The 21004-nt window shown below is 42.4% G+C and overlaps 2 pseudogenes; one reads left to right on the top strand and one right to left on the bottom strand.

The window, feature by feature from the left end:
• Positions 1-230: 230 nt before the first annotated feature.
• On the bottom strand, positions 231-1181 carry LOC149199214 (fructose-bisphosphate aldolase, cytoplasmic isozyme pseudogene; annotated as a pseudogene).
• A 160-nt stretch (positions 1182-1341) lies between these two features.
• On the top strand, positions 1342-19590 carry LOC149199215 (putative sugar phosphate/phosphate translocator At1g12500 pseudogene; annotated as a pseudogene).
• The last annotated feature ends 1414 nt before the right edge of the window (positions 19591-21004 follow it).

The following is a 21004-nucleotide window of genomic DNA, read 5'->3' on the forward strand; positions in this document are numbered from 1 at the left end:
CCAGATGAGCTTTTCCTCTTTGTCTTTCATCAAAATGTATAGCCATTCTTCTCTTCTTAATTCAAATATCTCTGAATCCCTCAATACATGATTTCACATTTTACAGACCAGCTTCAAGTTGGAATAGCATCCATGAGGTACCCTGGCAAGAATCCTAATGGAGAGCTCAGTGGTAGGAGCAGAAATTATCGCAAAAATTGGAGCAAGCTTACAACAACAAAAGCTACAAATCATGAGGAGCAGCGCAACGTGGGAGGATTTTGACGCAACATATGGAGTGAGCAGAGTGGAAGCATGCGGATATCATATATTTCATAGTTACAATTCTGTTGTGTGTAACCGAGGAGTTGTATGGCCACACAACGTATATAACACACAGCTAAAACCCTCTTTGTAACAGCTGCACAGGTTTCAATATCATGAGACCCATCTACCAAAATTTCTGGCTCAACAATAGGAACTAAACCATTCTCTTGGTAGATGATAGCATAACGAGCAAGGCCATTTGCATTTTCCTGAATAGCAAGTGGGGAGGGATCTGTAGTTCCAATCTTTAGAATAGACCTCCATTTTGCAAACCTTGCTCTGGCATTATAGTATTGTTGGCATCTCTGTGCAAGACCATCTAGGCCCTAGGTAGTGGTTTCACCTTTGGTTCTTGCAAGATCCATTGTTCCTTTGTCTACTTTTATGCCCGGCAGGACCCCTCCTTTGTTTAGGACATCAACAAAGGGCTTCCCAGCTACAGTTTTCTGATAGAGAGTCTCTTCAAACAGAATTGCACCACTCAAATACTACAAGGCATTAGGGGCAATGAAGAGGAACTCCCTCAGTAGATGCCTATTGGTCTCAATATTTTCCACATTGATGCTTGCCAACAACTTTTCGATGGTTCTAGTGCTCTCATCTGTAGCTATAATTGCCTTACCAAGTGTTGCTATGTACACCGCATTGGCAATTAGCTCATCATGGTATTTTCCTTCAAATATAGCGTAAGAATCTGCAAAACTTTACTCTGCATACACTTCAACTCAGTTCTGCTATTATGGGTGGTGGATGACTGTCAAATGATACTGGAACAACGTTGGTGGGTTTATTGTTCACATGGGCTGTACGGTCTCCTAGCTTCTACCATGTGCACTCTCGCTTCCTGTGATAGAAATGCATGTAGAAAGCACCATGACAGTTTTGTGAGCAGCGTCAGGAGAGAATAGTGGTGAATAATAGGTGGAGTAGTGACAGGAGCAGCGTAGCAGGGAATAATAAAGGTAAATAGGAGTTATAGGAGCAGAAACGTTCAACTCAAAACGTTCTATGTGCTGCCAGGCTTAGCCAGAATCAATGAATAAACTGTCAGACCAGTGGAAGCTTCAGCTTCAGAGCTGCCAGGCTTACCAACCAGAAGGTGAACGGTCATTAACAGAGCACAGAACTAGTAAGGGGGTAGGTATGAATAATGGTAGGTTAAAGAGAAAGAAATAACACATGTCATACATGCATAACTCATACCCGCAACTCTTTAAATAATGTAAGCTCTTCAACAACTACGCTGGAGCTATGGGAAACCAATACGACATACAAACAATGCAAAAAGAATATTCACTGCAACATATGAATCAATGCATGAACCAGCGTATGAACCAACACATATATGAACTACCCGCACAGAAAATTACTCAGAGAACAAATCATGGATCTCTGGAGATGCATACACAATCCACTGTCACTGTTTCATAACCAATGCATGAATTTAATAGTACAGAGGAAATGCTTCTTACATGGAGTAGAAATGGTAGAAATGACATGCATAGAGAGGTCAGGCCACAAAATGAAACAAGTGGCTCAAAATGGAGCAGGGAAGTAGAACGCCCACTCTGATATCATGTTAAACACACATGGCCAACAACAGAATATGAAAGATAAAACATGAGAGTCCATTTTTTATTAACAAAACATATACATTTATAGTACATGGTTTGACCGTTGGGTTCCAGAACTCAAGGTATCTTGGACTTCATTTGTCTATTTGGCTTCCACACTAACCCATAGAGGATTAGGTGTCTAACAGCAATTAAAAGGATTATGCAGTTGATAGACCAAGCAAGAAGAGGAGATTGGTACTTGTACCAAAATTACACAAAATTAAGGGTATATGGATGTGAGTTGGCCCCTTACAAGATGACAAAATTCCTCCCCATGATGATCCTTGCACTTGAATACATCAAGCTGATGATCGATGCAGATGAAGTACATTTTGTGGCAACAAAGAAGAAATCACAATTTAGGATCAAATCCTAGATTGGTCCTTTTATTTGAAACAATAGGGCAGTAGGTGAGGAGGCAGACAAGAAATTGAAGGAAATGAAGTTCACTCATAATTTCACATGGTCCTCTGATCCATGGGGCATCATCCCCAAGAAAAGAATGGAGAACAAATCAACACCCTAAATTCACACTCAAAGGCCTGAACTAGAGAAATTTATGAACCATATTGAGTGGATGCCTGACACACTGCAAGAAGCTAAGGAAAAAGTAATTTCTTCTTCAAGTGCACAAACACATAGGTTACATAAGACAAATTAGACAAGGGCAAGGAACATGAAAAGGGAACCATTGGGAAAACGCCGAGAGAAGATCAGTCACTGAGGATTGATTATTGGCTTGTTCGGGCTTGACCCATGTTTGGAGTTAATTAGCCAAGAAAATCCATTTACTGTTGGCCCTTTTGGCAACAGTTCACAGAGCGCAGACTGAGGTTTCACCTGAAGTAGTATGGGGGGGTGCTATTACCAGGTTTCTACACCCTTGAGATGTCTAAGAAGTTGAATTGGTCCAACTGCTAGTCCCTGCACGCACTTTCCTAGCCTTCGCACCTTGATAGATTCATCTTCGCACAGCCCTAACCAGGGGCTATGGGGCTTTTGTGCTACTGGAGCAGTGTTCTTCACTATTCCCCTAAATCGCACCCAAGATCTTACTTGCCTTCTTACACTAGTGAGTTAGTTTCACATAAATAGGAGCTTTATGTTATATTTAATTATACAACACATTCATATAAGTTTTCGCAGCACATAAATAGTAAACTTGCAAATTATACCCAATAATACATAAAATAAGAAAAGATACGCAAAAATATAGTAAAACTTCTCTTTATTATTGCTTCCCATGGTTACAGACTCGACCTACCCCAGCCACTCAGCTGCAAGTGTCCACACACATAGCTGCAGACTACTAGGCCTCTACGCACTGAGCTGTAAAGCCTTCTCCTACTCTATGACCCAAAGACACCCTTTACACTTCGACTCAATCTCTTAGACTCATCATGCCTATCTTCTATCTTCTTCGCTATCTTTTACACTTAGAGCCTCACTCTATTTATACAATCCCATAGTCTGTGGACCATGGCTGGATATTTCAAAACAACACTACATTTACAAAAACAAGGGCGACAACCCTATGACTCTATTATTACTTTGTGCTCCACACCCACAAATCACAGATTCTTTAGAAAGGACTTGGTCAAAACATGAGCTTTAGGCCCCAAAACATGCCTTGGGGGGATTCCATGCCCAATAGGTCCCCAATACAAACATTGTGACTCTCCCTCGAGTCACTCTTTCAGTGCGAAGATCTTTGCATGGAGTCCCTCCAACTCTGCTCGAACCACTACAAGGTCGGTAGCACACTGAGCGACTACCTGCTGAATCTCATGTACCCACTATTATGAGACCGTGAAGTTGGAACTGCTTCCCTGGACCTATTCTTGCATCCCCTGCATTTGTGCGAGCTTGCCTTCAATTTTGGTTGTGATAGTGATGGCTTCATCAATCCAACACTAAATGCACAACTTCAGAACTGCTTCTTTGTGCTGTGCTACGTCCACCTGCTCTTTCGACAGTCGTCTCTACAATTTCCATAACTTACTCAGATGTTGCCATCGTGTTCATTTAGAAATCTATCACTCATAGAATGAGGGGCTCAATTAACGCTATGCACAGGTGAAACAGCGCTCTGCTTAGAATGCACAGGGTATCCACAACTCAATTTGCAAATGACCATGTGTTGTTTGCTGGGAAACCCTTTGTAATTTATAGCACCTTTTGAATTTGAATTCGATCGTTTCGCCCCAAATCTGGTTCATTAATGCTCCCTTGGCAGCAGATTTTCCCAAATGTTGCCCATATATCATGTCTTAAATGCCTACAACCCACTCCATTTGGTCTCAAGTCGAGCATCACATTGTGAATAGTGACTCCAACGGTCACTTTCTAGCCAACTCACGTAGCAGCGCAGCCCCCCTTGTGCAATTGCGGACCTTGTGACTCTTTACTCCTATGCGCAACTCCAACATCGCATAGTTCCCGGGCAGCATAGTTTATATTCTCGCGCCTCCTCTCAACTTCCTAGAGTGCTAAGAATGTACTTCCCACAGTTAGTCAGGTGGTCGCACCACCTGTATAGGGTTTCGTCCGATCATCCACCAATTTCCCTGGAACGTACCCATCTGTCATTTTTGTGCACTTGATCATCAGCATCACGCCCCCATGGTTGATCCATTTAGTGATATGTGGTCCAATCCAAGGCATCACGCTGATCAAATCTCGAAAATTGTCCCCAATTGTGTCAATGTGATCACGCGCCCCTTGCTTTGTCATCCTAGGTTCTTTATCGAGAAAATCCTTCTTGATTCTGTCCTCTAGCTTCTTGGCTTCTGATCTAAAATGGGGCACTAAAGGCTTCTTGTGAACTTACAAGAACCTCTCCCACTTCCAAAGCTTAAATATTCCCAAGATATTATGATTAACTAATGCAGAATTAATAATTTGCTTGAAAATAAGGTGTATGCGTATGTTTGTACTGTCTATGTGATGTAAATTGATTTGCTTAAACTGATATAAAACATATAACAGTGGAACAATGCAGCAAATGAACATCACACATAAGACAACAAGTTTAATATGGAGTTCACCCAAAACTCTTGGGCTATGTCTCCTTGAGCTCTAGTCAACTCAACTAGGCTCTCTGGGATTATGGCAGTTGTTCTTTTACAAGCTCCATGCTCAAATCCACTGTATTACACAGAAACAATGGGCTTAGAACACCATCTCATCCCTGGCTTTGAAGCTCTCAGGGTTTTTGGATCTAGCTCTCGCTCTGGCTCTCGGCTCTGGCTCTGGCTCTAGCTTGTGGCTCTAGCTCATGGCTCTGGCTCTTGCTCTGGCTCTGGCTCTCACTTTGGCTCTTGGCTCTTGGATCTGGATTCTCTGAGCTCTCTCTCTCGGCCTCTACGTGCCTCAGTAATCCTATCAACCTCCAAGTGACTCCCTCAGCTGCTCTACGCATTATTTTTCACTCTCCCCCTCTCAATTGAGCTTTCTGCCTCCTTTGAGGTACTTTTCTGGCTTTTCGGCTACCCCAGCCATTTATCTACATAACATCATCTCTCTGAACCTCTGTGGCTTCCCTTCTCCTTGTCAGTTCGACTTGCCATCTGGCTCTGTGGCTTCAAAATGCATAATTTCCTGTAAAGATGCTCACTTGCAATGTGGCATGATGATCTGGAATGGTTATAGAGGTTTCAGAGCTTTTCCTTAGGCAAAACCCGAAATTAGAGAAAATCCATTACACAGAGGTTTTCCTGGAAAATACACTAGTGGGCGTGAATTCCTGATGTGAAATTCCATTAAATCATCCCTAAAATCCTTATCGGGTCTGCCATTTGGAAGCAAATCACATCACATAGGCATATTGGGAAAAATCCCAAATACATGGGAAATACATTGAAAAACCCTTCAAAATGCCTTCTAGCAGACTTCAAATATTATCGCATCTGGTCCACCTTTGGCCGCTATCGCAATCCCCACCATTGAATTGTGGGATCTCCAATCAAAGAGTCAATATCCATTTTCGGCGGCTTAGGAGTACATAGGTTACCCGCTCGAAAAGGCATTTTTCCTCTCTCCTCCACTAGCGACGTGTTGATCAATGTGTGGGATCAGGCAGAGCTAGCCCAATACCACTTTCCACCTAAGGCCCGCCAGAAATCCCGCCTTTACGGAACTCAAATTTTATGAATTGTGCCTATAATTCCCCTTTAGGTCTGGATTTATCGCGTTGGGGCATTTTCCTTTGTATTTCGGTTTTATAGCGAAAATGCATTAATACACAGAAAATCTGAATTCCTGGATTTCAAATTTTATGAAATCGGGCTTTTAAATCCCATCGGGTCTAGCCTTTTATCGCTTATTGCAATCGCTATCGCATTAGCCCTACTATTGAGGATCATCGATCGCTGATTTAATCTAGACCGCTGATCTGATCCCTTATCAAACAATCCAGATCGCATTGCATATCGTTATTGTAATGGCCCTTTGTGTTGGGGATCACTGATCTCTCGACCTCTGATTTAATCCTGGCCATCCATTCCTTTCCTGATCCAACGGCTGAGATTACATGTCGTGATCGCTATCACATATCGCATTTGGAATGGCCTAGGGGTTCTTCCCTTTGAATATGGACTACACCGACCCGATTCGCTAATCTGATCATTGGCAATCACATGTCACATAGCCTGGGTCCCGATATCGCATGCGGTTCTATCTCCAACCCAATACATCAGAGATTGCCAATCGAGGGTCTCCCACCTTCGGCCTAAGTCCTTCCCTTTTGCCTTTTTCTGATGTGATTTCCCATATAAGGCCTTTTAGGCCATTTTTAGAAGATTTTGCCTCTTTTTCAAAGGACAAAGGGAAACTTCTTTTTGCGATAACTTCTGCATCCTAAGTCCATTTTAGCCCATTCAAGTTGTAGTAGATTGAGAAGGAAAAGATCTCTACAATGGGGCTATTTCCAGGAACATCCTTGGAATTTCATTTTCCTTTGTGAGGAACACTTAGACTTAGAAGTCTATCCAAAATCCATTTTAGATCAGCTTTCGCTTCCAGCAGAGCACTTTTCTCCCTTAATTGCACCCTATCATTCATAAGTTCTTGGAGCCTAAGGTCACACTATTAGATTTCCTCATCAGTTCCTGAGTATTTTGTTTCGTTCAAATGCGCTACCCCTTCTTCCATGCTTCCGCGAACTATCATATCTATCGGTGCTGCCATGCGCAGACTCAGCATTTTATGTTCTATGTAGATTACAGCATTCAAAGGGGCTTGCGCCGTCAGTTTCTTACACATAGTCTTATTAGCCCACAAAACCACTGGTACACGCAGGTCCCAGTCAGTTCGTTGTGCATTTTGGACTCTATTTAGTGCTTCGCATACATCGTTAAAGGCTTCTGCATGGATAACCATCTGCGCACTAGGTCTTTCCATACTCTGTGGTTCCGATTGGAGGGGTCATTTGCGCCATTGCCTCGCCCGCATAGGCTTACTGACCAAGTTTCCTAATGTGAAGACTGTGTACATCCACGTAGGTTTCAAACCATATACCTGTATCCATCTGGACAAGTGGGTGCATGGATTGCCTTGTCCATCATACTTGTCTTTTAATCGCATCTGAGGTTTCCCAAATTGCATGCGCATCATCCTCCTACATTCGTGCCAGTCCCCAAAGCTTCTTTGGTGCATACCCCACCACCTTGCGGGCATAGCACACAGCACCCATTTCAAAGCTTCGAAACATTGTTTTTATGGCACCTCTCTTTGAAATATGCTCAGGAAGTCATCTACCTCACTTAACCCATCATATGTAGGCATATCCCTTAGCTTCATTGATACACAGCGCAATGATCTTATCATCATGTTACAGTTCAGCATGGTTACCTCATGTAACTGGTTCTGCCATCGTTCTATTTCCTCTTTAGAATCTAATGTGCAGGATCTTTTATGCTCCCATGAGATTCATCCATCCGTAGTTGGATTTACCCAGTCTTTCTCTCACGTGGTTGTCTTGTAGATGTGTCCAAGTCGTCGTCACTTTCATAGTCATGTACTAGCTCTTTGTAGCATGATCCTTTTGCAGGGTCTATCGGTACAACTACACGAAAAGACTTTTTCTCAAAGATAATCTTGCGCTTCTTCAGATTTATCACCCAATTCATGTCAGTGGCACAATCTATTCCTAATAGTACGGGGTAGGGATTGTCGTCATCAACAATCTCTATCACTTCGAAATTTGCTAGCGCGCTTTCTCCTTCGATATCCATTGTGGTTCCCTGCAATCTTCCCATAGGTAGGATCTTTTGCTTGTTCACGATTCACAGTTGGATAGGAGACCATTGCAGCGTAGGCCTTCCCATGCGTTCCCATGTTTTCTTTGGCAACATGTTCACGTCTGATCCTAGATCCAGAATCATTTGGTTCATCTCATATTCTCCAATCTGTGCGGTCAATCTCATCTCCCTTCCCATTTGCGTCATGTGCTTTCCGAGTCTTCGGACTATGCGGGGTTCTCCTAGCATGGTCCTAGTGCATCTATTTATGAGTTGCTGTAGTCCCTTTACAGCCTTGTTGTCACGTAGTAGCTTCATGCATGTTTCCAAGAACATTATGAGCATGGATGGGTCCATTTTCGGCTCCGGTCTATCTTTTCTTCCTAAAAATGGAGGCATCAACGAAGCTCTCCCTGGCTTCCATCAAGGTTTCCTTAAAACACTCCAACTCAATCTCTCATTCCTTCATTGGAGCCTTGTGAACCCAAGTACTTTCTTCGGGTTGCTTGCCTTTGTCATCCCTTATCGTAATTCTACTTCAGAGCACGATAGTCACATTAGGGTCTTCCTCGTGTGGCTCAGACCTCATCATTTGCAGGTTATTAGTTGGGGGAGGTTGGAGTGCTCCTTTATCGCGCAGCCTCGCTATCAGTGTAGGACAATCCTCTGTCTCGTGATCAACCAATGTACAATATAGACATGAAGGACGCCTTGGATTCGTACAATCATGGGCATGATACCCAGGCCCTCTGAAATTGTAAAATATCAGCTGTCTATGACCTCGTATCGATCCTCCTCCACCTCGGCCTCATCCGCGCCCCTGGAATCCGGTTCGTGCCATACTGGCATTCTGGTCAAGGGTCTACGTTTTGGCCTGAACTCTGTGGGTATTAGTCCGATCCATCATCAACTCATAACTTCTACAGGTGTGCTCATATTGTCCCACTGATCTACAAAAATTACGTAACAACTTCTATGAATTCTGCATGTACTTCTGTAATAAATGGCAGTTATCTGTAGCATGATTTCCTTCTATTTGACAAATCGCACACCACAATGCAAGTGTCGCACTTGGTCCTGCTTGTGCCTCCTGTCTTAATGGCATTGGTCCTCCTCCCATAAGGTAATTCATGAACACTGGGCAATGGTCCTTGTCATGTGCCTAACCCTTGCATTTAAGACACCATACCTTGTCTTGCACCTCTGGGCAGGATGTCTTGTCCTGTATCAGACTCTACATCTCAAGGCACAAGTTTTGCAACTGTGCATGAATCTACTGAAATTCCAAGTTGGGATCATCTATCGGCGTCTCATGTAGTCTCATCACAATTTCTAAGGTCTCAGCCTAAGTGGTTAGCCTCTGTTGTGACAGCGAGTTCCTTAGATGCGGTCTTAGCGATGCTACAAACCATGCGCAGTGTTGTCCATCCATCAATGTCATAATAGCTTCACAAATTGTACACTTTCGTCTCTGATCCAACTCCCCAATGGTCTCACCTGGAAGCATCACAATATCCTTGAACCCAATGATCGACTGTGTCTCTAACTTCGGCCTGCTAAATTCTTTATTTAGCAAAGCTAGGATATCTATGATCCCCACATTTGGATTGTCATTGGAATGCTTAATGTACCAGGTCAGGGCGCGATCTTGTAGGGCATTGAACAATATTACCTTCTTTATATTGTCATCCATGACTCCCTATGCTTCCCATACTTCCTTTATCATGAACCAAAACTAGTCCAGATCTTCACTTCCTACTCCCTTGAACATCAACAACTTTATTACGTTTGCAATATTGCCTCTCGATGGTGGTGGAGGTGGTACGAGAAAACATGGGGGTGAAGGCTGTGAAACTGGTAGTGGTGTGGGTGGGTTTGGTATGTGCAGAATCCTCTGCCTTATCAAATTGATCACAATCCTTGGTAAGACCTTCTCGAGGTCTTCTTCGTCCCCTCGCTGAGGTGAAATCAAGGGGCTAGTTTTTAGTTCTGCACTACCTTCATTTCTGTAGATTCTCCCACTTCACATAGCCCCAAACATCAATTTACTCGCATCACCCACTTTTCACACAGTAGCATTTTAATCCAAGTTTTCAGACTTAACGTACTTACCTCACAGTCTTTTGAGGAAGCGTCATTCTGCCTCACTATAGCTGACTGAAGTATCTACTGCGAACTTAGTGATCAATCCTCCTATAATTTGATCGATCCAATGATCAATAGCGTGCATGATCGTATCTTCCAATGCTTCCAATCTGCGCACCAATTCTGGAATCAATATAATAGGATTTTTGAGTTTACACCTTCCTTGGCTATCTGTTAGCTTCATAATCCACTTGTATAGCTCATTAGGGAAAGATGCGAAAAAAATTTCGTGGATCTCTGTGTACAAGTAGCAGTATAACCACTCTTCTTTTGATAGTCATGGATTCCTGTTCTTCTGTGCCACGAACTTGTGAATATTCCTATCCAACCAATCTTCAATTCCTTTCTTTGTTGGGTTCCAGAGATGCAACATCAGAAATCTCTATGCAGATCCCGGTCCCGGCAACAGAACCATTTGTTGGATTGTTGGGGCCTGACCCAGGTTTAGAATTAATTAGCTAAGAAAATCCCTATACTAATAGCCATCTCGGCAACACTCCATAGAGTGTGGACTAAGGTCTCACCCAAAGTAGTATGGGGGGGTGCTGGAACCAGGTTTCCACACCCTTGAGATGTCTAAGAGGTCGAATTGGTCCAATTGCTAGTCCTTGCAAGCAGGTTGTTTCGTGCACTTTCCTGGACTTTGTGCCCTGATAGATTCATCTTCACACAACCCTAACCAGGGGCTGTAGGGATTCTGCGCTACTGGAGCAGTGTAGACTATTCCCCTAAATCACACCTAAGATCTTACTTGCTTTCTTACACTAGTTAGTTAGTTTCGCATAAACAGGAGGCCTATGTTATATTTAATTATACAACACATTCATATAAGTTTGCACAACACATAAACAATAAACTTGCAAATTATATCCAATAATACATAAAGCAGGAATAGATACACAAAAATATGGTAAAACATCTCTTTATTATTGCTTTCCACAACTACAAACTCGACCTGCCCTGCGCACTTAGGTGCGGACTACTAGGCCTCTGCGCACTCAGGTGCAGAGCCTTCTCCTACTCTACGACCCAAACACACCCTTTACACTTTGACTCAATATCTTAGACTCATCATGCCTATCTTCTATCTTGTTCCCTATCCTTTACACTTAGAGTCTCGCTCTATTTATACAATCCCATGGTCTGGTGGATCTTTCAAGTTGACACTACATTTACAAAAACAAGGTGGAAAACCCTATGACTATGTTATTACTTCGTTCTCCATGCCCACAAATCACGAGTCTTTACAAAGGACTTGGTCAAAACATGGGATTTGGGCCCCAAAACATGCCTTGGGGGGATTCCATGCCAAAAAGTGATACTTCTATGAAAAATTCAAATTGAAATATAGGAAAAGGTCCAGGATGCACATGGGATTATGAAAGGAATCACCACAGCAAATAGTGATTAATCTCAGTGTTATTCTTGATTCATCTCCAACTGGAGGTCAATCTCTTCCTACCACTCCAATCTCAGAAAGCCAACAGACTCTCCAAGTCTCCACATCTACCAATGTTACTAGAGAAAGGGAGGAGACCATATTTGACACCTTTAGAGAGATAAAGATCAAGAATGAAATGTTAAAAAAGAGTACTTATGCTCAATTCTAGAAACAAAGTTGTTGGGTAGCGGATCCCCCCACGACATGTTTTTGGGGCTTAAAGCTCGGGTTTTGGTCAATGTAATGTAAAGACTCCGCAAAATGCGGGTGCGGAGCGTGAAAGTCTAAGATGAGTCATAGGGTTGTCCGCCCTAAAATAATCTAATATTACGTAAATTTGTGTCGGCCTACCCATGGTTCGCGGACCATGGGATTGTATATATAGAGCAAGGCTCTAAGTGTAAAGACAGGTTTTTGGGAAATAAGTAATAGATAGATGCAAAGGCATGGTTAGAGGATAGAAGTGGATCTAAAGTGTATTGGGTCATAGTAGTAGGAAGAGGCTCTACAGCTGAGTGCATAAAGGCCTAGTAGAGTCCACAGCTAAGTGAGCGAACCCTTGCAGTTGAGTGCACAGGGTGGAGTCGGGTCTGTATTGAACTGAACTTGAAAAGGATTATTAATAAAGCTAAGTTGATTCGGCATATTGTGCATCTATTTCGTAGATCTATATTTTGATGTTATGCATTAATGGTATCTATTTATTTATATGCGCGCACTTGTATGAATGCTTATGTATGAAAACCTTCTAAGTAATTAGTGAACATAACCTAATTAAGGAAGACTTGGGTAATTAACATTGGTCACACTGCAGCTAGAGCTGCACGAAGGTAATACCATAGGACGGAAGGAGTTCACTGGTGTGCATTAACTAGTAAGCACAAAGGTTGAATCACATACCTATTGATGAGCCCCAAAAATGGACAATATTTGGGCTCATTCAACCTCCTAATTTGACTTAATCCACCATTCTCATTAGTTTATTGCATGTTTTTGATTATATTTATGTTAATAGAGTGAATTTGGTTAGTCATTATGCCAACAAGTCTAATGGGTGCTTTGTGTAGCCTTTTTGGTCAACTTGGAGACAAAATTAAAGGTCTTAATGAGCACTTGGCAGCCAAATTCGTGGGAGAACAAGCTAGAGGATTTGTAGGAAGGTGTCCCCTTCATTTATGGGCCCTTACCTCGAATTCTCCACCATCAGCTCGGAGTTCAAGGGCCACCGAATCAATCAGCACAAGGGCAACCAAGCAAGTCAAGTAGGACTGCAGTTAACTCCAAGTTTTGGGCAGTCGAGTGCCTAAAGTTTAGGAGGACTGTTGGGTCCTCAAATTGTATAAATAAGAAGGCTTAGGGCCTCATCTGGGTTAGCCAGTTAGTCATTTTGTTAGCCAGTGGCTGTTAGCTAGTTAGCCAGTAGATAGTAGCTAGTAGTTAGTCATTTCATAGCCTTGTTGTAGTCATTTTGTAATTCGATTTGTAGGCGATAGACTAGCTTTGCTTTCAGCTCATTCTCAAGCTATCCTTGTGGACAGTTTTGATGTAACTCTTCATTCTGGTTTAATAAAGATGAATCCAACTTTGCACCAGCTCTAAATCTCTCTTGGTTCAGATTGGAAAAATGACTTGCAGAGCACCTGTACCACTCCTTCATCTGCTTATTCTCCATCAGCACCATCCACTCCACCCTCTACTTAGAACCCTTGCTTCACGTTTGCCATTCGCTCCCAAAACCCTAATTTTTGTGCAACCTTGCTTCACTCTCCCTTGAACAAATCGAACCATCCTCGCCATTCCTTAGCTCCATCCATCAGTTCCTAGGCCACTTCAGACCCCTATCCTACCTCCATATCCACTCATGCATCTTCCCTCACTCACCCGTGCTCCAAAATTCCATTTCAGAACATCCTGTAGAAATCTCTGAACATCCTGTAGGATCCCCTGCAGACATCCTGTAGAAGCCTGCAAACCCGGTTGCCGAGCACCTGAACATTGTGGACTTCTGTGGAATGATGTTTTGGATCCCCTGGAACCTTTCCTAGCCCTCCTGACCTTTCCCAAGCTTTCTTTCCCTTCGAACTACCCCTGCACAGTCAAACCCTAATAAGAAACAAAATCATAATAACTCCAACCACTTAAGGAAAAATACAAAAACAATGTTCTTTTCAGTAGAAGTAGTTTAAATTCATGCATCTCATATCACTAGAAGTAATGGCATCATTTCTAGAAGTTTGCACTCCCACCATTGCATCATAGAGATTAGACTAGTCAGATTAGGGTTTACTAGGGTTTCCATGTTTTGTTGGCTTTCAGTTCATTCTTGCAAAGTAGGTTAATTTCCTTTCAGATAGTCTTTGTTCATCATTTAGAAAGCTTCTTCTGAGGACATATAGAAGTTGGCTTGAGCCCTAGCGGACTTGTGCCAGCTGACCAAGTGACAGCTGCGACAAGAGCTAGTACTTGTGCATACAACACCGTCGCTTCCAAGTTTGTTACGAACTACCGGGTTGATAAAATTAAAGAAGGGAGTTCCAGGAGTTGTAGCATTATTGCTACAATACTGGGGCCCACCATCTTTTTGGCGCCGTTGCCGGGGAAGCGTCAGAGTATTGGTGATTGTCGCTTTTCTTCTATTTTCCACTACAATCTTCTGCTAAGTAGTTTATTTCATTTCCATTATGCAATTTCGTTTATGCAAAAGTAGATTAGCATTTCCCGCTTTCATAGATTAGCATTTCTCGCTTTCATAGATTAGCATTTCAATTCCGCAATTTCATTTTTACAAGTGTAGATTAGCATTTCAATTCCGCAAGCGTAGACTAGCATTTCATTCCTGCAATTTCATTTGAGCAAAATAGATTAGTCCTTTCATGCTTTCATTTCAATTCCGCATTTTCATTTTAGCAAGATAGTTAGTTGCAGCTCAATCTATTTCAGTTTTGCAAGTAGAAGTAGAAAAAAGCAAAAATCAACCAAAAAGATTTCATTTCATGCCTTGTAGGAGTAGAGATAAGTTAGAAAAATATTTTCACAACGCCCCCCTTTGCTTCACACAGCCAATCTTCTCTCTTCTTCGATGGCTGTGACTAAGAAGAACCCCTGGGTGGACATCAAGGCATATTTAAAGAACCTCTAGGGGAGAAGAAGAAGAAAACATTCCTCTAAGTGAATGGCTACAAGCAGAAATGTTGGGAGCAACATCTTGTCCAAAGATGAATTTGAAAATCATATCAAAGATTTTAAGAGTGATATGAGGCAGTTTCTTGCCATGCAACTGGATACCTTGCGGATCCAACAGAAGCAAGAGGAAGCCAAGAGGGCTTTGATCATTTTTTGTCCTAGGTGCACTAGAAAGCATCCTAGGAACGAATGTCCATTGTACTCCATAGAAGTGTGTTTTGTCTGTGAAGAATACCATCCTACAGATCAGTGCCCTTCCTTACCCAGATTCAAAGCTGCATATCAGAGAGCCAAAGGAGCCACTGAATCACTCTATTACATGAACCAAAGTTGGCCGCATGGACCTAGATCTTACCAGCAGGAACTGCAAGGGACATCCGAGACCTATTATGACCCTTATCAAGCCACTTTCATGCCTTCTTGGGGTCCCCCTGCTCATCCTTCCTGGTTCACACCTCCTCCTTGTTCCTTCACAGATCCATATTATGCCCAATCAGTTGCTCACTCATTTCACTCTTATGCTCAGCCACAACCTCAATGGAATGCATCTCATCAGGGGTGGAGGCCCCAGTACAACTCTCATCCCGCTCATTTTCCTCCACCACCTGCTCATCCACAACCATCGCCTCCTCCTCCACCAAGGCAACCCCAAATGCCTACCCAACCACAATGCCATCCATCTCCATCTCAATTGCACCCCTCCACTCAGCTACCCGTAGCACCATTTCCAAAACCATGCAATGGAGCAGCTCAACTAAATTGCAAAGCTGAGGAACAACATGTGCAAATGACTCCTTTTGAGCTCAATGATGTTCACCAAAGCTCAGGAAGAGCCTTGCAAAAAAGAGATTATCTTGAAAGCATTGAAGGACCACATCCGGAAAAACAAGATTCAAAAGAGGAGATCAAAGAACCATGGGTTGCACTTGATGAAGAGAAGAGATCAGAATCAGAGATCGAGAAAGCCTCCTCATGGTTACCATCAAATCCTCCATGTACTCAAGAGAAAGATCAGCAAAAGGAGGAAGATGAGAAAGTCATGATAGAAGGTGACATGAAGAATGATCCAGATCAGCAAAAGGACCAAGGATATCAAAGCTATATTGAGACATGGTTCCAGACAGTCACTAAGTTGCAGCAGTACTCTCCTCCTCAGTTATGTTTTGTACTTTCAAAGTCAGATCATTTTGTCTCTGAGATCTGGGTACCTATCAAAGCATGCATTTCGAGCCTTCACATCATTTTTTCTCTAATCTCGATGTGCACATGGCTCCATTGGAAGTATTCTTATACTTGAAAATGATTTTGTTTTTCAAGTAGGGCAGGGTAGAAGAAAAAAAAAAAAAAAAAAGAGAAAAAAAAAATGGAAAAAAATGAAAAAAGAGGAAAATAGAAATCTAAGGTGAAAGCCTCCTCGGAGGCGCCTTAGATTGGCTCATTGATTGAAAACCTCCATGAGGCGGTCAATGGGTTGGAAAAAAAAAGAGAAAAGAGAATAAGATCTTTGGGTGAAAACCTCCCTTGGAGGCGCCCAAGGCAGGCAATTAGGGTGAAAACCTCCATGAGGCGCCCTAGTTGTTTTTCAAAAAAAAAAGAGAAAAAGAAAAAGAAAAGTAAAGCTAATCTCCATTGAATAATTTCATGTTGCAACAATGAAATTGCAGGTTGCAAGAAGGACGTTTCATGACAGGAGGAGCACTCAAATCAAGGTTAAAGGAATCTTTTTTGTGCCTTCTACAGGAAGCTCTGTATTTCTACAGGAAACATCCTGTAGAACCTTTGGACGAGCCAAATCCAATTTCAAAAGTGAATCTAATGGTGGGAATCTGTTGATTAGGCCTACAAGCACTTGTGTGTCCATCCCTTGCCTTTCTCCATCATTTTTTCCACCTCATTGTGCTTCTCATTGTGCTTCTACAGGAACTTCCTGTAGAAATTGTGGGAAACTAGACATGGATTTCAAAAAGTGGTTTGGCAGCTTCCTCAAGGGTTCAGAAGTCCTCATGCAATCTTCCAACTCCTCCTCCATCATCTCCATACCTGCATCACAGCCCAAGCTCAGTTTTCCCTTCCATGCAAACACATGCAAAGTGCCTTGAAGCAAAAATCCATAGAACAAAATTTGTTTTTGCCATAACTTGAAAACCATGCATCCATTTGACAAACCGTTTTATGGGGAATTGTACAAGGGTGATGGCAACATGCTTGAGTAGTTTCAGCCAATTCCGGTGCATGGTTTCCAAGAAATCAGGCTCCATCACCATCAGCCATTTTTGCATTTTCTCCATAACCGTGCATCCGTTTCAAAACCTGTTTCATGGGGATATGCATATGAGTGATGGTAACCTACCCAAGCAGTTTCAGCCGATTCCGATGCACGGTTTCCGAGAAATCGATCTCTGAAATCTTCAGCCATTTTCCATTTTTCTCGAAATCCGTGCATCCATTGATCACGATTTTGCTATGGGAGATGCATCATGATGATAGAAACATGCTCACCGAGTTTCAAATCAATCCGGTTTACCGTTTGAGAGCAATGGCGAAAACAAGTTGTGGTTTTGTGACCATGTAGCAGCAGCAGCTTGAAGGTGCAGATCTGAACGTGGAAACAATTGCATGCAGCTCAGATCCAGCCAGAGGACACCTGCACAAGGAAAAGAAATCAAAAATCATCAGCCAAGCCCTCATGCAACCAAAGGATCCAAGCATGCAGTAGCAAAAAGCTTCACAAGCAGCCGTTTGACTTCAGGTACATGACTAAACTCGTTCCTCTATTCGCATGAATGTAATTCGTAAACAACATGAGCAATGAGATGGTTGGATTTAGAAAAATCGGTGGCCAGCTAACTGGCCACCCTCATCCAGTTCAACAGCGCTTGGTGGGTGAATGAGACACGTGCGCTCAGCCATCTCAGGAAGAAAATTGAAAACAGGTAGTGATGGACAGTTAAACTTCAGCGTGATTGATGGATGAGATTACAGGCAGAGGACTACAGTTCGTAATTACACTACAGTGGGGACCAACAGTCTGCATGGGGCCAACGTGCAGTTGGCCAGCTCACCCTCCATCAACGGAAATCTTCATAATGGCCAATCGAACTCTCACCGATGTTGTTTCCAGTTTATCACATTTCTTGCAGCTGCAACAAGCTCCATACCAGCCCCATAGCAGCAAACCAAGCTTTCTCAACCATTTTTTTCTTAAACCCACCTATGCAAGGGCGTTCTACAGAAAACAGGTGGGTCTTCTACAGGAAGTATGACACAGCGTTTTGGAACAAAGAAACCTGAGCTTTCCCTCATCAGATTTGGAGTTCCAAGAAGGGTAGGCTCGAAAGCACTCTTCCACGCATGATATATATTTTGAAAGGTGGTGAATTGAACTATCTGGAGCAGGAGAATTAGAGACCAGTTTGCCTGTAAGTCAAAAATAGCAGTGTGATTGTGTGTTGCATGGAATTTCTCAGTTTTTCTGCATCTCTCCACGTTTCTGGTCTAAAATTCTCTTATAAAGAAGGCATATGCAGCTGTGAGAGCCAGCCTATGGATGTAACTTTTAAAATTTTCATATCTGAATTTGCCCTGAGAAGAAAACTTGGTCTCTGTCCTCTCTCTATAGAAGCAAACTCTTCCTCTCATAACCAGATAGCTGAAGAATTCTTAATGTCCTTCAGATCTCTTTCTGCCAAAAAAAAAAGGAAGAGAACAGAAGAAAAAACGTGGTTAGGGTCTTTTGCATGCATGAACATAATTGTTAAAACAGAGTAAGGTATCATATCAGAATTTTATGCAGGTGATCCAGGATTGTAAAGGGATTATGTCACAGATCCAAGCTAAAATATGGTGCATTTCCTGTGTCCCAGACTATTACAACAGCTCTCATTATTGCAGCTTGGTACTCTTCCAATATTGGTGTGCTATTGCTTAAGAAATGCCTACTTAGTTTTTGGATGCAGATACCCAATATTCCTCACAATGTTGCACATGTGTGCCTGTTCATTTTATGGTTTTCTGGCAATTTCATGGTTAGAGATTGTACCAATGCAGTTCATCATCTCCAGGAGACAGTTTCTTGAGATATTGGCACTGAGCTTCATTTTCTCCTTCTCGGTTGTTTGTGGCAATATTTCTCTGCGCTATTTGCCAGTCTCCTTCAATCAAACTATTGGGGCAACAACTCCCTTCTTCACAGCAATATTTTGCATTTATAATAACATGTAAGAGGGAGTCTTCTGTGGTTTATATGGCCTTGGTGCCTGTGGTGTTTGGCACTGTTATTGCAAGCAACAGTAAGCCATTATTCCACCTTTTTGGCTTTTTGGTTTGCCTAGGATCAACTGCTGCCAGAGCATTGAAATCAGTTGTTCAGGGGCTCCTGCTTACCTCTGAGGCAGAGAAGCTTCACTCTATGAATTTTCTCATGTACATGGCACCAATTGCTGCGCTGTTATTGCTTCCTGTTACTCTTTTTGTGGAGGGTAATGTAGTAGCGATTGCTATTGAAAAAGCCAGAGAAAACACCTTTATCATATTCCTGTTGCTTGGAAACATGACCATGGCTTATCTTGTGAATTTAACCAACTTCCTTGTTACAAAACATACGAGTGCCCTCACGTTGCAGGTTTTAGGAAATGCCAAGGCCACCATTTCTTCCATATGATTGCATATACTTGCACACTCATAACAAGGCTGAGAATTCAACAGGAAAAGCAGCAGGCCGTGAGGAAGAAGAGCAGAAAGGAGGAGAAGATGAAGGCTGCCACAGCACAGTTCAAGGAGAAGGCACCCCCAGCCAAGCAAGCAAAATCAGAGAAAATTGGTTCTACAGGAAGTTAGCAGACTGTTTCTACAGGAAGACAGAGGACTGTTTCTACAGGAAGCCAGCGAACTATTTCTACAGGAAGTTTGAAAAGAGGGAAGCCAAAGGAGAAATCGGCTAAGATTTTAGCCAAGGATGCCACCAGGGCCATCAAAGATGAGGAGAGAGATTGGTTGCTTAGAGGATGAGCAACACTTTCAGTAGGGGGTTGATGATGAGCCCCAAAAATGGACAATTATTTGGGCTCATTCAACCTCCTAATTTGACTTAATCCACCATTCTCATTAGTTTATTGCATGTTTTTTATTATATTTATGTTAATAGAGTGAATTTGGTTAGTCATTATGCCAACAAGTCTAATGAGTGCTTTGTGTAGCCTTTTTGGTCAACTTGGAGACAAAATTGAAGGTCTTAATGAGCACTTGGCAGCCAAATTCGTGGGAGAACAAGCTAGAGGATTTGTAGGAAGGTGTCCCCTTCATTTATGGGCCCTTACCTCGAATTCTCCACCATCAGCTCGGAGTTCAAGGGCCACCGAATCAATCAGCACAAGGGCAGCCAAGCAAGTCAAGTAGGATTGTTGTTAACTCCAAGTTTTAAGCAGCCGAGTCCCTAAACTTTAGGAGGACTGTTGGGTCCTCAAATTGTATAAATAAGAAGGTTTAGGGCCTCATCTGGGTTAGCCAGTTAGTCATTTTGTTAGCCAGTGGATGTTAGCTAGTTAGCCAGTAGATAGTAGCTAGTAGTTAGTCATTTCATAGCCTTGTTGTAGTCATTTTGTAATTCGATTTGTAGGCGATAGACTAGCTTTGCTTTCAGCTCATTCTCAAGCTATCCTTGTGGACAGTTTTGATGTAACTCTTCATTCTAGTTTAATAAAGATGAATCCAGCTTTGCACCAGCTCTAAATCTCTCTTGGGAGGCTGTAGCTCTTGGGGTTGGGCCCATCTCAAGCGCCCAGTACCTCCCTTGTTTATCTTTATGTGTTTTGCTGCATTCTGAGAATAAAATCTGCTATTTTGTTTTATTATTTAGTTTGTTTTTTTGATGAGTAAAATAGCTTTTCATGCTCAGATTTAGTTGATAGGTTATTAACAGAAAAAGCTTCAAGAAAAGGGCAACAAACATCTGTGGTTTCACCTCTCCCTCAGTGGGATCAGGAGCTGTGACTAGGATGACTTTCCTGCCCACAAAAACACTGATTTTGTTTTGCCATGCAATCACTAGTGTTTGATTCTCATGTGTAGAAGTTGGT

The sequence above is a fragment of the Pinus tabuliformis genome, chromosome 2_1, assembly GCF_031772625.1.
Source record: "Pinus tabuliformis cultivar Carrire ecotype Pingquan chromosome 2_1, CPIR1, whole genome shotgun sequence".
Taxonomy (NCBI): Eukaryota; Viridiplantae; Streptophyta; class Pinopsida; order Pinales; family Pinaceae; genus Pinus; species Pinus tabuliformis.